General features: G+C 38.3%; 1 pseudogene; it reads left to right on the top strand.

The window, feature by feature from the left end:
• Nucleotides 1-203: 203 nt before the first annotated feature.
• On the top strand, nt 204-6,281 carry LOC124975532 (polypeptide N-acetylgalactosaminyltransferase 13-like; annotated as a pseudogene).
• Nucleotides 6,282-15,249: the final 8,968 nt, after the last annotated feature.

Raw genomic sequence — 15,249 nt, 5'->3', positions numbered from 1 at the left:
GAGTTTGTTCACCTAGCATTTGCTAAGCCCCACACTGGGTGCCATGTAGTTTTAGGATGTCCAAAACTCAAAGATGTCACTCAAAAAGTTGACAAGCTGGGGGTGATGGAACCTTAGATCATTAATTGGGAAATGCTGATGACAGAGTGAAGACTTGGGAGTGAAACAGTTCAGTTCAAGATCTGATATCCTGCCTGATCATCATGTTGCCTGGGTAAGTCATTTAGTGTTTCTGAGCCTCAGTGTCCTGCTCTTTAAAATGGGAATAGGGCCAGTCATGGTGGCAAATGTCTATAATCCCAGTGACTTGGGAGGTTGAGGCAGGAGGATTGAGTATTCAAAGCCAGCCTCAGCAACTTTGTAAGGCACTAAGCAACTCAGTGCTAGGGATGTGGCTCAGTGGTTAAGTACACTTGGGTTCAGTTCCCAGTACCAAAAAAAAAAAAAAAAAAGGGAATTTGGACAGTAACTAATAATGCCTCTGTGTGTTTGCAGGAGAAGCAGTTTTATATGGAAATTACTTTGTAAGGTGCCTGGAACAGAATAGGAAACACCAAGTTGTCATCATGAATAGCAACAACTCTTAGAAATGCCACAGGTGTTTGTGTGTGTGGTGATCTGGAAACACAATGGAAGGAGCAGCTAGTTCTATTCCCAGGAGGAGACAGGCAAAAGGTACTTCTCCTTTCAGTTGGATTTTTCTGCCTGGAATTTCTGATGGCCGAGTCTCTATAAATGCTCATTCTCTATGAATGACTGCAAGAGCAACTGTGCATGACAGAGCCTAAAACAGATGTGTGGGAAGAACAGGATCCTCTTACAGCTGTCCAATGAGACACTGAGTTCACAGTCTCCAACTACAAGGGTGACCCAAAGTTGGGGATGACTGAAGACTCAGGAAATCTCCCAATGCCTCAGGAATCATCAGAGACCAAATGGATGGGGCCATCCAGGGTTATACACATTTTTATGTTGGAATGCTGTGGAAATTGGCAATGGTGTAGACTTCCTTCCCTCTTGATGCTCATGGCACCTGGTCTTGGGAAACAAGTATTTCCCAAAGCCTGATTTGTAGAACACCAGACCCGTGGCACACTCTGGAACTTTGGGCAAAGCATAGTCACATGTTCCAAGTGTATATGAGCCAGTAGCTCCTTGAGGACAGAATTCCATTCATGTTCTTTATTCTGTGAAAATCTTTAATCCCTAGATTGTGAGGGGACAGTCTGGGTTCTAGCTCCACTTCTGCCATTGCTGTGGCCTGGGACACTAACTAATGTGCCTGCCTCAGCTTTCCATCTGTAAAATGGGGACAGTAGTAATGCCTATCTTACAGGAACAGTTTGATGACTCATTGAATATTATATATATGTATATATTCCTTAGAAACATTTCTGTCCAGGTAGGAATATAAGTTCACCATTATTAGGTTAAGTGTAAATAATATTTCAAGAAGTAATAGTTGATCAAAATTTTCTTGTTGTAGTTGGACTGTTATACAGTTAAAAAGTACAAAACATTCAGTATTTGATTGCAGGGTGAAAAGGTCACTCAGAAGCAGTCCCACACATGGAGTTCATGATCGGTGGGGCTGGCCTTGCTGCAAGCAATTGGCCTTCCTCTCTACATTGCTCTTTTCTTAATACCACCTCAGTTTCTCTTCCCATCTTCAACCCACACAAGTACATTTCCCAGGTGCTGCCACAACTGTCCCCCATGAAGCCAGAGCTTCTCAAGGGGGGCTGGGCTGATGGAAAGGCCCAGCCTGACCACTGCTCACCTCATGAGTCCTCAAGTGCTCTGAGGCTCCCTCAGTCCCTTTGCACACAGGCCTGTTCCCTAGGCTGTACCTGGGTGTCAGGAGTGCTGCTGTTCTTCCCCTTTGTCCCCTCTGCCTTCAACATGGCTGATCTCACCAGGCCTGACCACACTGAAATCTTGTCCCCTTCCCATCTTTAGAGAACATACTGATCCTCCAGTCCTGGAGGATCATACTGATCCCAGCAGTCCTGTTGACCTGCATCCTCTAGGAACTGGCCCTTGCATCAGATGCATCCCAACCCCAGACCTTTAGGTGGCTATTCCTGCACTGGGTGGACTGCATCTGGGATCTCCCATGAGGGCACTGAGCCATAGTCCAAACATAGGGCTGGGGTTGTAGCTCAGTGGTAGAGCACTGGTCTAACACGTGTGAGGTACTGGGTTCCATCCTCGGCACCACATATAAAATAAATAAATAAAATAAAGGTATTGTGTCCATCTATGACTAAAAGTAATTTTAAAAAGGAAAAAAAAGTCCAGACCTAGAAAATGCTCGTGTCTTCTCAGTAAGTTGTCCCCTGAGCTTCCTTTAGCTACTATGTCATCTTCATAAGTTCAGGAATATATCAGTTACATAAAACCAGCAATTTTTAAGGTTTTTCATTTTTATTAAATTCATATTTGCTAAGAATGTACTTAGTTTTTCTTTTTCTTTTGTCTTCACCTCAGTCTTCTGATGTGAGAAGCCAACACTTACTGTGCCCGCTGTCACCATGCTCATCACAGACTCCCCTTTGCTTTAGCATTTCATTCTTTATTGAGTTTGCAGTTCTCATGTAAAACCAGTCCATGCCATCTTCCAATGACCCATGTCAGGGTCTGTAGAGCAATCAGCAGGATGTCCCTGTAGGCCTCCAGAGTAATTCATGTAAAACAGCACCTGCCCTCCAGATGGGCTCCACTCACCTCCACACTCAGATGGAACGTTTCTCAGTCATGCTCTTCAGCCTGATCATCTGCAAGGAAGAGGATCAAGTGAGGTGGAATCAAAGAATCCCTCATCAGTTTCTCACCCAACCACATCAAATTTACATTTTCCCAAGTAAAATTAAGTACTGGGGCTACTAAATTAGAAAATGCCTATCAAGAAAAACTCAAATTATCTTCTCTCTGACCCATGTAAGTTCTTTGGAGAACTGATCCCATTGGGCTAGGCACACTTGCTGGACTGCTCTAGACAGAGTGGCTGTCTGTCACTGAAGTTTCAGGATAAGGAGGCATGGGCCTGTGTGCCATGATACCTGGAGAGATGCCACTCACACTGCCTGACTTGATCACCCTTGGGCACAGGTCTCCCAGTCCTGAATGGCACATGTGTCTCTCCTGCACCCTTCTCATCCTCTCAGATGAGACTGCTGGACCTAGCTTAGCCATGAAGTGCATCAGCATGTGAGGGCCCTTGATGCTGCTCTCCTGGGATCCAAACCAGAGAGCAGACCAAGTAAAGAGAGTCCCCTGACCCCAAAGGCCTGGAGAACCTCACATCCCATCCCATACCTGATGACCTCGAGAGAGCTCTCGGACTGAATTGACCTACTGCCAGTGCACTTGTTCACTTCAACACCATAAACAGGAGGGTACAGAAGCAGGACTGGGAAAGCAGGAGGCAAAGCAGGAGAACAGGCATTGTGAGGCAAGAGTGAGACCTCACAGGACAGAGGGGTTTTATAAGAGATGATACCTGATGGTCATCACTGACGTGATGCTGTGGAAGAACAAGCTAGGCGATGTCCAGGGACTCGTGGGATGTCTGCTTCAGCTCCACCTGTCACCAGCTCCTTCCCCACAGCTCACAATCCCACCCATCTCCCTACCTACCAGGACCACCTGGTCAAAACCCCAGATGGCAATGTATGGGCATCAAGAAGTTAAACACTATGAAATTTCACCTGTAAGCTGAGAGAGAAAGAGAGAGAGAGAGAGAAGAAAAAGGAGTAGGAGGGGGGAAGAGAAAGAGGGAGGAAGGTAGGAAGGAAGGAAGGGGAAAAAGGGAGGGAAGGAGGGACGAGAGAAAGCCAAGAAAGGTGGCTATGAATACTTTACGATTACTCTTTATATAAAAGGAAAATACCAATGACTGCTTGGACATATTCAGAGCACAGATAGACTAATTTTTTTAAAATGCTGATTCATCGTACACAAATGGGGTATGAATTTAATTCCTCTGGTTGTACAGGAGTGGAGTCACACTGTAGTGCAGCCACTCTGGAAAGCCATGTGGAGATTCCTTAGAAAACTTGGAATGGATCCACCTTTTGACCCAGCTATTCTAACCCTTGTCCTATTCCCAAAGGATTTAAAATCAGCATACTACAGTGACACAGTCACATCAATGTCTATAGCAGCTCAATTCACATTAACTGGATTGTGGAACCAACCCAGACTAATTTTTTTTATCAGTTGATATTTGAAATGCTAAGTGAAGACAATGAAGCTGATTCCATCACTTGATTCATTCACCAAAGTGGGAAAAGGTGAGATGTTTAACTTCTGATGTAGAAACTTGGTTCTTTTGACTTATTTAATCAAGAGTTTAAAGTGCATAATATCTTATAATTAATGAATTGAGTTTGTGTGTGTGGTGCCGGGAATTGGACCCAGGGCCTTGTACTTGTGAGCCAATCTACCAACTGAGCGATATCCCCAACCCATAAATTGAGTTTTTAATCAGAAAGTAGTAGGTTTTATCACCTCTTTTATGATTTAAAACAATTAAAATTGTTTTCAAACACAAGCACTTCATTTAAAAGCAAAGTGAGAGGCAGGTTGGCTCTGCTGATGTCACAATGTGCTAGAACTCCTCACTGGGTTTTCGTGCCTCCTCAGCCTGGGCACCCGCACTGGCAATGCTCAGTCCAGTGCTGTGCTGTGAGGGCACGTCTGGAGCTGGTTGAGGCCAGAGCAGGCTGCTGCTCTGCTTGGGAAGAAGTGTGCAGAGAGTATGGGTGGGAGCTGGGGCTGCACACAGAGAGGCAATCTCTAGGGTCAGTGTGGGATCCAGGTGATCACTGGTGTGGTGAGCAGTGCATTCTGGTGCAGTTGATCGCTTCCTCTCTGGGCTTGATGAGAGGCTGAATCAAGGTCGTGGACCATCCTTCTCTCTTCATGGAATCATTGGCCATAATAGCAGATGCACTTTTGTTGAAGTATTTTGAGGATGAATGTTTTCAAGTCATTTTGAAATTTCCAAACACTGCATACATGGGATGCATCCTGCTCTCAACCTGGAGTTTACCTCTATGGTTTGGATTCATCACAGGAGCATTTGCCTTTAATCTCGTGTTAACTAGAAATCAAGTAAAACACAAGGAGACTGGTTTACTGCAAGGTGGTTCTGGCCACTTCACTGATGTGGGTTCTTGTGGATGTCTTCTTTCTACTGTATTTCAGTGAATGTAACAAGTGTGATGACAAGGAGGAGAGGTCCCTGTTGCCTGCACTGAGGGCTGGTATTTCAAGAAATCAAAAAGGCCCAGGAGAAATGGGAGAGGCTGTGCTGATTCCTAAGGATGACCAGGAGAAAATGAAAGAGCTGTTCAAAATCAATCAGTTTAACCTTATGGCCTGTGACTTGACTGCCCTTAATAGAAGTCTGCTAGATGTAAGATGGAAGGATGCAAACAAAAGTCTACCCTGAAGAACTTCCAGATGCAAGGTAGTCATTGTGCTTCATCATGAAGCTTGGAGCACTCCCCTTAGAACTGTTTAGTGTCGTAAATCATTCCCCACACTACCTGCTCTCTGAGGCCATCTTGGTAGATAATGTCAGTGAAAGTGATTGTCTCAAGTTGTCATTAGAGATTTACGTGAAAAATTTAGAAATAACAGTAAAAAATTATCAGGATGGAAGAGCACTCGGGGTTAATAGGAGCCCATCTTCCAGGAGCAGCTGCTTCAAAAGGGCAAGTCATGACTTTTCTGGATGCACACTGTGAATGTGCTTTAGGGTGGCTGGAACTCTTGCTGGCAATAATCAAGGAAGACAGGAAGAGCCATACGCCACATCATTGATGCGATGAACGATGAGGCCTTGAATACATGGTTGGGTCAGATATGACTACAGGGGTTTTAACTGGAAATTAAATTTCTGCTGGTATCTTGTTCCCCAAAGAGAAATGGATAGGAGGAAAGGATACAGAACTTTGCCTGTCAGGACCCCTATTATGGCTGGTGACCTATTTTCTGTTGATAGAATTGAACCAATACAAAGTCAATAGTAGAAAGAATGCTACCAATGAAAACAATTCAAGCTTTTACTAACTTTCAGAAAATGGTTGTCTTTTAATTATAAAAGAGTATATGTGGAGGGGGCAGTTGCATGTAGCCAAAATGATGAACATTTTATATAAGAGCTTTTATAATAAAAGAGATAGGAATTTTTTGATTCAGAAATGGATATCTGGTGTGGAGACAATCTTGAAATGTCTTTTAGGATTTGGCAATGTAGAGACTCTACATAAAGAAGAATAAAATTATGGCATTTACAGGTAAGTGGATGGAATTGAAGAATATCATGCTAAGTGAAATAAGCCAATTCCAAAAAACCAAAGGCTGAGTGTTTTCCCTGATAAGTGGATGATGATACATAATGGGTTCGGGGGTTGGGGTTAAGAGAAGAATGGAGGAACTTTGGATTATGTAAAGGGAAATGAGATGGATGGGGAGAGGGTGGGGGTATGAAAGATGGTAGAATGAGACAGACATCAGTGCCCTAGGTACATGTATGATTACACAAATGGTGTGAATCTACATCATGTACAACCATAGAAATGAAATGCCCTGTACAACATTGTTCCTTAAAATTTAAAAGTTTAAACTGTTAAGAAACCTTTTTTTTTTTTTGGTGGGGAGTGCATTGTAATTATAATAGTGAGACTCACTATATGATATTTGCACATGAACATAACATGATTAGATCAATCTTATTCCCCATTTGTGTACAATGAATGAAAATGCAATCTGTAAAAATAAAAAAAAAGAACTTCACTGCTATGCCATCATATCTAACATTTTCATCACTAGGGAAGTGAAAATATACATTCATTAAACTTTTATTTTAATTAAATTGCTAGATATCAATCACTACAAGTTATGACCCAAGGAACAGAGTCATAAATAGGAAAACTTTACAGCTTTTCATATTAGCACACTTTGTATTCAAAATATATAAGCACTAGACAAAAAGGAAGAAAAATCGGTCAGTGAGATTCTTACTAATAAGTTTCTGTATTTGACATTATTTTAAGTGCCCATAAAGTTGCTTCACACTGGTGTTTTATTCATAATAAATGTATTAAGTAGTTGAAAATAATAGGGGCTGAGAGTGGGGCAGAGGATGGAAGCCATGGCTTCTGGACCAGAATATTCTATTTTTGTTTGGCCCTCATCTTTACTATAAAGGCTCTTATATAAAGTGTTCATCATTTTGGCTACATGCAACTGCCCCCTCCACCTACATTCTTTTATAATGAAGAGATAAATATTTTCTGAAGGTTAGTAAAAGCTTGAATGGTTTTCATTGGTAGTATTCTTTCTACTATTGTATTTGTCTTGCTTCAATTCTAGAGAAAGGAATCTACAAACTGGAGCATTTCAGATTTACTCCTAAAAACATAGACATCCACACTTGGAGGTCTCTGGGAATTCCTGAATTTTCTGAATTTATAAGCAAAAGTTTGAATGTCAGGGCATTTCTTATGAGGATAGACTCTATAGTTGACAACAAATTTTGAAAGGCAGATCTGACCCCCCAGAAGCAGTGAATCACTACCTTAAATTGATCATGGCCTCTCAGATCAGCTGAGGCCTGACAACAACCCCATTTCCCATTTCTTACTCTTCTTTCTCTTCATTTTTTTCTTGTCTTGATTAAAATGCCCTGTACAACATTGTTCCTTAAAATTTAAAAGTTTAAACTGTTAAGAATCCTTTTTTTTTTTTGGTGGGGAGTGCATTGTAATTATAATAGTGAGACTCACTATATGATATTTGCACATGAACATAACATGATTAAATCAATCTTATTCCCCTGTGTCCCCTTTCCCACTCCATCCTCTTGAACCACTTGCTCTACTGTACTGATCTCCCTTCTACTATTGCTATCATTATTATTGTAATTAGGACATCATAGTTGCATATATAAGACAGATTCACTGTGGTATAGTCAGACATGGACGTAGCACACTTTGATAGACTTCATTCCTCAGCACTTCCCCATTTTTCCTCTACCCCCTTGATCTTCCTTTACTCTATTGGTCTCCCTTCTATTTTCATGAGATCTCCTTTTTTAAATTCCTTTTTATTTTTCTTTAGCTTCCACTTAGAAGACATTTGATGTTTGACTTTCTGAGTCGGGCTTATTTCACTTGTCATGATGTTCTTCAGGTCCATTCATTTACCAGCAAATGACATAATTTAATTCTTCTTTACACCTGAGTAAAACCCTACCCTCTTTAATACATCACATTTTCTTTATTCATTCTTCTGTTGACAGGCAGCTTGACTGACTCTGTAACTTGCCTGTTGTTACTTGCACTACTATGAACATCAATACATATGTATCACCATAGTTTGCTGATTTTTGCTTTCTAGGTTAAATATTGAACAGTGGGATAGCTAGGTTATATGGAGGTTCCTAGCCATTTGAGGAATCTCCATACAGCTTTCCAAGGTGGTCATACTAATTCACAGTCCCACCAACAATGTATAAGTTTGCATTTTCTCCAAGTCCTTGCCAGCAATGACTGACATTTGTGTTCTTTATGATTGCCATTCTAATTGGAGAGAGATAAAATTTCAGTGTAGCTGTGATATGCATTTCCCTGAGCACTAAGGATGTTTAAATTTTGTCATATATTTGTTGACTATTTGCATTTCTTCTTTTGAGAAATGTCTGTTTAGATCATTTGCCCACTTATTGATTGGGATATTTGAGAGTATTTTTGTTTTTTTTTTTAAGTGTTTTTGGTTCCTTATATAATTTGGATATTAATACCCTTTCAGAGGAGTAACTGAAAAATATTTTTATATATCTCCTACATTTTGATTTGTTAATCAAAAGGCATATGTCAGCTAGTAAATGGTTAATGATAAATTTTGTAAAAAATATAATTACTTCATTTAAACTGAATTTGAAATATTTCAGTAGCACTTTAATTGATTGAAAGCTTATTATTGTCCCAGTGAAAATACAAGAAAATCTAAACCTGAATGAATTTCATGCTGGGGAAGAATTTTCACACTATTCAGATGGTTTGGATACATACCATTATAGTGCCTAACAATTAAAAAAAATAAAACATTATAAATCATCCCAACTCAGAAGGCAATGAAAATATTCAATTTTTCTTTCAAAAATATTTGCCCATAGTATAGAAAATTAAAACCATGATTGCATTTACAAAGTGTTCCTTATTTCAAAAAACCCTCTTCCATGTACTTTCTCATTCGAGCTAATGTAACTTCAACCTTCCAGATGCTCAGGTGAGAAATCTAAGATCACTTTTGGCTTCCCTCTTTCTCATCTCTCTATTATCAAATTCATTTGATGCTACCTTTGAAATACAACCAGAAACCAATGTTTTCCCACCAGGTTCATTGTGAGTTACTGATTCCAAACTTTTTATTTGCAACATGTGTATAATTTGGTTCCCCACTTTTGCAACCCCTTGCCTCAGTGTTTTCTCAATATAACAGACATAGTGATTCTGTTAAATATCCATGATCATGTCCCTTCCCTGCACCCAATCTTCTGATGATTTTTCATTTCTCCTTATAGGGCTTCAAGGTACTCATGACAACAGCCCTCTACACAGACCCTTGCACCCTTCCTCACACATGAACACACCCTCCCTCTCACACACACACATACATCTGTTTCTCATCTCTTACATCTCATTTTAGCTTCCTCTAACAGGTTAACAAGCAAGTTTATGTGTTAGTTTATTGTTCCCTCTGAGGGACAGAGCTCTTTTCTCTTTAGATCTCTGTTCAAATACAACCTCATCATTAAGGCAAAACAGGGATAGGTGCTGCCCACCCTATCCCTATACCTCTGACAAGCTATTTAGTTCCTCTCTTCCATCTGCCCTTCCACCTCTCCCAGTCCCCCACTCCCATCATACACCCTAGAGTATGTTTTTGTTTGACTTTTTATTTTTGTTTTTGCTTGTTTGTTTTTGGCTGCACTTGGGGATAGAGCCCAGGGCCTCACCCATGTTGGGTAAGTGCTATTACTAAGCTACTCCCCCAGCCAAGTAAGTTCATTTTAAAGGTAGTGTATTTGTCAGCTTTGGTCACTTGGTATCCTCTTTATCTGGGATAGTTCTTAGTGCATATTAAGCACTTTTAAAATATTTCTTGAACTAAAAAACTAAAAAGTGTGTGTTAAAGTGGTTAAGTGCTACTGTGTAATTTTTTTGTATGTTCAATTTTAAAGTGCAGTAATATATTATACAATATTTGCATAACTGTCTCCAAATGATAATTTTCTTCCTAATATCCTGCATATTAACATATGGACTACATGTTGTTCTCTGTAATAAAATATCCTGCCTTGTAGAAATTAAATGACATTTTATATAAATACTGCTGTATTATATAAATTGCTTCATTAAGCTAAAAATAATTTTAATTTTAATTTGCTGAATGTGTTCAACAAACCCCTGAAGGTCTTAAAATTTTCAATTTTAGAGGGAGGATATTAAATTTTATCAAAATTTTTATGCATTTTCATGATCTAATAATAACTATTACTAAATTTATTTTGTAAGTGCAAGTTTATGAAGAAAAACAATTACAGAAAACTTAAAAACTTTACAATCCTTAGATGCTGTGTTTCTAGATAATAAGACTGAGACTCAAAGAGGTAACAGTTAATGGTTAAAATGTGGTTAATCTGCCTGATGTTGTAACTATACAGAAGGGTTTATTCCAGTCCATTTACATCAAGTAAAACTCTGTTTTCTTACCTTGAATAGGGAAGTGTATGTGTACTTTAAATATACTAACACCCGTTGTCTTGTATGGAAACTCCCAATTGCATTAGTAAGACATAGAAAAGACATAAAGCTATATTACTAAAATTACAAAAGAGACTTGATTACAAATAGCCATATTTGAAGACCAGTAAGAATCAATAAATTTGCAGATAACAAAAAGTTTTCAAACAGTGTGGCCTATAGTTTTCACAACACCAGTGTAAAGTTCACGGATCTTCAACTCTCATTTTCAGTGTTTCAAGAGGTCCTGTACACTACACATATACTTTATCATCATCCCAATAATGCAAAATGGGAATGACTATATATTCACACTTCCTAATTCTTTAAAGTACTTTAATTCACAAAAGCATATTTTAAAATTTCTTCTAGTGGTTATTATAAAACCCTACATTCTCTTCTGGGTTTTTGATGTATATGAGACTACGTGTGTATGTGTGTGTGTGTGTGTGTGTGTGTGTGTGTGTATACATATATATATATATATACGTATATATATATATATATATATATGTAATAATACACATTTATTTCCAACATTAACCAATATTTCAGTTTGGAAACCAATATTTATCGTCTTAGAGCACTATTTAAAGGACATATGGTCCATACAACCTCTACTCCATTATTATCTATATCTTTTATCTTATTCAAAGATCAAGAAAGAGAAATACTTATTTGTATTTGAGGGGTGCTTTTGTGTTTCCTTTGTATGCTACTTTTACTAATTTGGCATTATGGCCTCAATTTCCATATAAGAAACCTATAAACACCTAAAGCTTATATTTATTATTGGGATGATGTTTTGGGTGTTGTCTGCTGTACTCAATTTTCTTCTTTTATGATGACTCAAGGGAGAAATTTCCCTCCAAACCTCTGCATTCCTTTCCTGAGAAAATGGTTTGTTCTTCTCTTGAGGACACATTATTTGCTTTTCCATCTATAACAATTATACGAGACCTTATGATATTATTCACCTCATTATCCTTTACCATGAATTTCTTTCTGTTTTTAATCCCATAACATACTGTAGTTTTTCTGTAGGTCATCTTATATCTTTTTTTTTTTTTCTTGACATACAGGTAAAAAGTATAAAGCATTATCACTTTATATTGTTAGAATAAATAAACCAGAGACATTTCTGAGCACACTACTGGGTGAGACTACCATAATTTAAACTCAACTTAGACTCTAAAATATAGCCTGGATTCTACTTCTGTGTAGGAAGCAAGAAAGACAGTCTATATGATGCCAATGATAACAACCACAAGAACAAAAACACAAAGCTGGGTATGCTGCAAAATCACAACATATCCTGAAACCATCAGAAGCTAGACTGCAGGCCAACTCAGAAACCTGAAGCTTATGGAGAGGCAGGATTACAGAGTGGAAAACCTGAGACATAGCATGGGGGAAAAGAGTGGATGCCATATGTTTAGGTAGAAAGCAAGCAGTTACATTTTAGTAAATTGCTGTTGTCTCTCTCTTTGCTAGCATGATAGGAAATCCTGGGAACACAAAAGGAATTCACCCTCAGTCTCTTCCTCTGATCCTTTCATGGGTACTCACGAGAACATTAGGAAGCAGATCTGTGATCCAGAAAAAGTCTTCTGTAATGATTAATCATCCTTGTCAGAAAGGCATGAAGCCCATCCTCCCCTGCTCTTCTCCTATATACAGCAAACAACGTAAGCCTTAAGAAGAGAAACAAAAATTTTTATCATGCTACATATGCAAATAAATATCCATAGTTTCTGGGAGATGAAAGAAAAATCACTTTAAACATACAAAGGAACAAGAAATTCTGTGGCCAAAGATCAACTGCTTTTATGGGTTTAGCATCATCAGAAATGTTGAAACAGGAAACTGTCTCCCCAAATGACCAAAATCCTGGCAGTTTGTTTGCCCTTGGGAAGAGGGAAAGAAATGAGTCTCATCTTTAAGGAGAATTAAAGATGAGAATTCATAATTACAGGGAATTATGAAACCTGTGGATGGGCCAGGATAACAAAAAAATCCCCCATCTTCCAATAAAACACCAACAGACTTAAAAACAAAAGCTAAGCAAACTAAAAATCACCAACTCTTTTTATCTCTTATCAGAGATAAGAGGTCACAGGACAAACCATGGTCCTGAATGGGGGAAGTGGCTGTGGAGGGGAGTAGGGCAGGTGACTAGAGAGAGGCATGTTTCCCAGGACAACAGATTATAAGCAGGAACCAACTGGGGATAGTACCCCTGGGGACTGTCAAAATGTGATTCATTAATGGCTGGAGGCTCAGGATGGAGGAGTTTTTGAATTGAAGTCTGTATGAGCAATAAAGATAGATCTCAACAGACGAATGGATGAGCAAACTGTAATAGTAATTCAAGGGATTATTAATGATCATAAAAAACATGAACTAACAAGCCAGCAAAAGTTATAAAGAGAAATCCTTAATGAATATTTCTCAAAGAACCAAATATGGAAAGGCTCTATACTGTATTATTACAAATATGGGACATTCTAAAGAAGAAAAAACTATGCAGACAGTAGAAATATCAATGGTTCCCAGAATTTTGAGAAGGGAGACAGGAGGAAGGGAAATAGGAAGACCCTATGGATTACTAGGCTATGCAATACCTCTTGACACTATCACGATGGGTTTCGTATCACACATTTGTCAAAATCCCAGAAAGTACCACAAAAGAGAGCATTAAGTACCATTATTGTTTCATCAGTTTTAATAGATATTTTACAGTAATCATAATAATAGGGGAAACTATATATGTGTTGTGCATGAGAGAGAGAGAGTGAAAGAGAGACATGTATCCAATTCTTAATGCTTTCTAATATTTCTTGAAATTTAAAGCTGCTCTAAAAATAGTCTATTCCAAAGGGAAAAATATGGTCATAAAGTCACAACAGTCTACTCTTGGATTCAGGACAAGATAATAGAGATTCCTTCCTTCACAGTGGGAAGACAAAAAACAAAGTTAGAATATACACGTTGAGAAAACCCCTCTGAACACCCCAATCCTCAATATAATTGCAAGGTATAGCTAGAAAATATGAAGTCTTTAGTGAGACAAAGATAGACAGGAGTACATACATGTGCGCGTGCACACACACACACACACACACATACATTTACTGCTGTTTCAACAGAAGCAAGGTATGCTCATTTCCTCGTGCAAAACCCTATAGACATCATTGTCCTATACACATGGCATCTGGAAGGAAGGCAAAGATAGGAGGAAGGGATGGAGGGAGGAAGGGACAGAAGAAGGGAGAAAGGAATGAAGGAACAGAGGAAGGAGTAGGGAAGGGAAGGAGGAAACATCCCCTTGTTAACAGACAAAACAGAACTATCAGATTTAAAGATCACTTTCAGGGAAAACAATTTTAAATTTATGACAATTTATCAAAAACATCTAGTGAAAGATTGGAAAACATCACTAAAAATGATAATTTGAAAGTTCAGCAATAAATGAAAGTTCCAAAAATAATCTAATGGAAATGTTAGAAACAAAATACAGCATTAGAGATGAATTTTTTCATAACCTTATCTGTAGATTCAAGTCAAGAAAAAATGTAAGTGAACTTGAAAAGAAAACAAGAAAACTTAACCTAAATGTAAGCACAGAAAGAAAAATTAGTACTTAAAAGAAGTCAGAAGTGGTAGACAATACAAAATATGTTCTACCATTGAGAATATCAGAGGAGAGAAGGTACAGAAGCAAAATGGTTGAGGATTTTAAAAAAAAGGAAGAAAAATGAAATCACCAATCTCAGAATTTCAGAGAACCCAAAGGGGAGAAAATTCTCCTAAGGAGAGAAAATTCTTATATGCATATTATTCAAAGAGTAACAAGGCAGAGATGAAGGGAAATGCTTGAAGAGAGCTGGAGAAAGAAGACACACTCTACACAGAAAGACCAAGAACAGAGCACAATTCTAGTTAGAAAATATGCAAAATAAAAGACACAGTAGCATTTTTGTAGTATTAAAAACAAACTTTAAAAATAAAAAAAACCTATATTCAGTATAACTATCTTTCAAAATGAAGGTGAAATAATATTCCCTAAAACAGAATATCTATTCCTGAAGAGCTGAACTAAATGGAATGTTAAGGGAATTTCTTTAGTCAGAAGGATGAACTATTGGATATAAACTTAGATCTACATAAAGAACTGAATAGGTTCACACAAATTTTATAGTACCTATTTCCTCATTTTAATTTGCTCATAAGTTGATTAATCTTTAGTAAAAACTAAGTAAAACTAAAGTTTTTACATTTTACATAAAATAGTATAATAATTTTGAAGGTTTATGATTAGAAACTAAAACTTTATATTGTTAGCTTGGGACATCACATAAAAATTTAGAGGGCAACACGATAGGCTTTCCAGGAAGTGGTCACTGCTAACCTGGCAGCCGAGGGCATC

Source organism: Sciurus carolinensis, unplaced genomic scaffold, assembly GCF_902686445.1.
Source record: "Sciurus carolinensis unplaced genomic scaffold, mSciCar1.2, whole genome shotgun sequence".
Lineage (NCBI taxonomy): Eukaryota > Metazoa > Chordata > Mammalia > Rodentia > Sciuridae > Sciurus > Sciurus carolinensis.
Note: the sequence above shows the minus strand (reverse complement) of the source record. Positions and strands in the feature narration are given on the sequence as shown.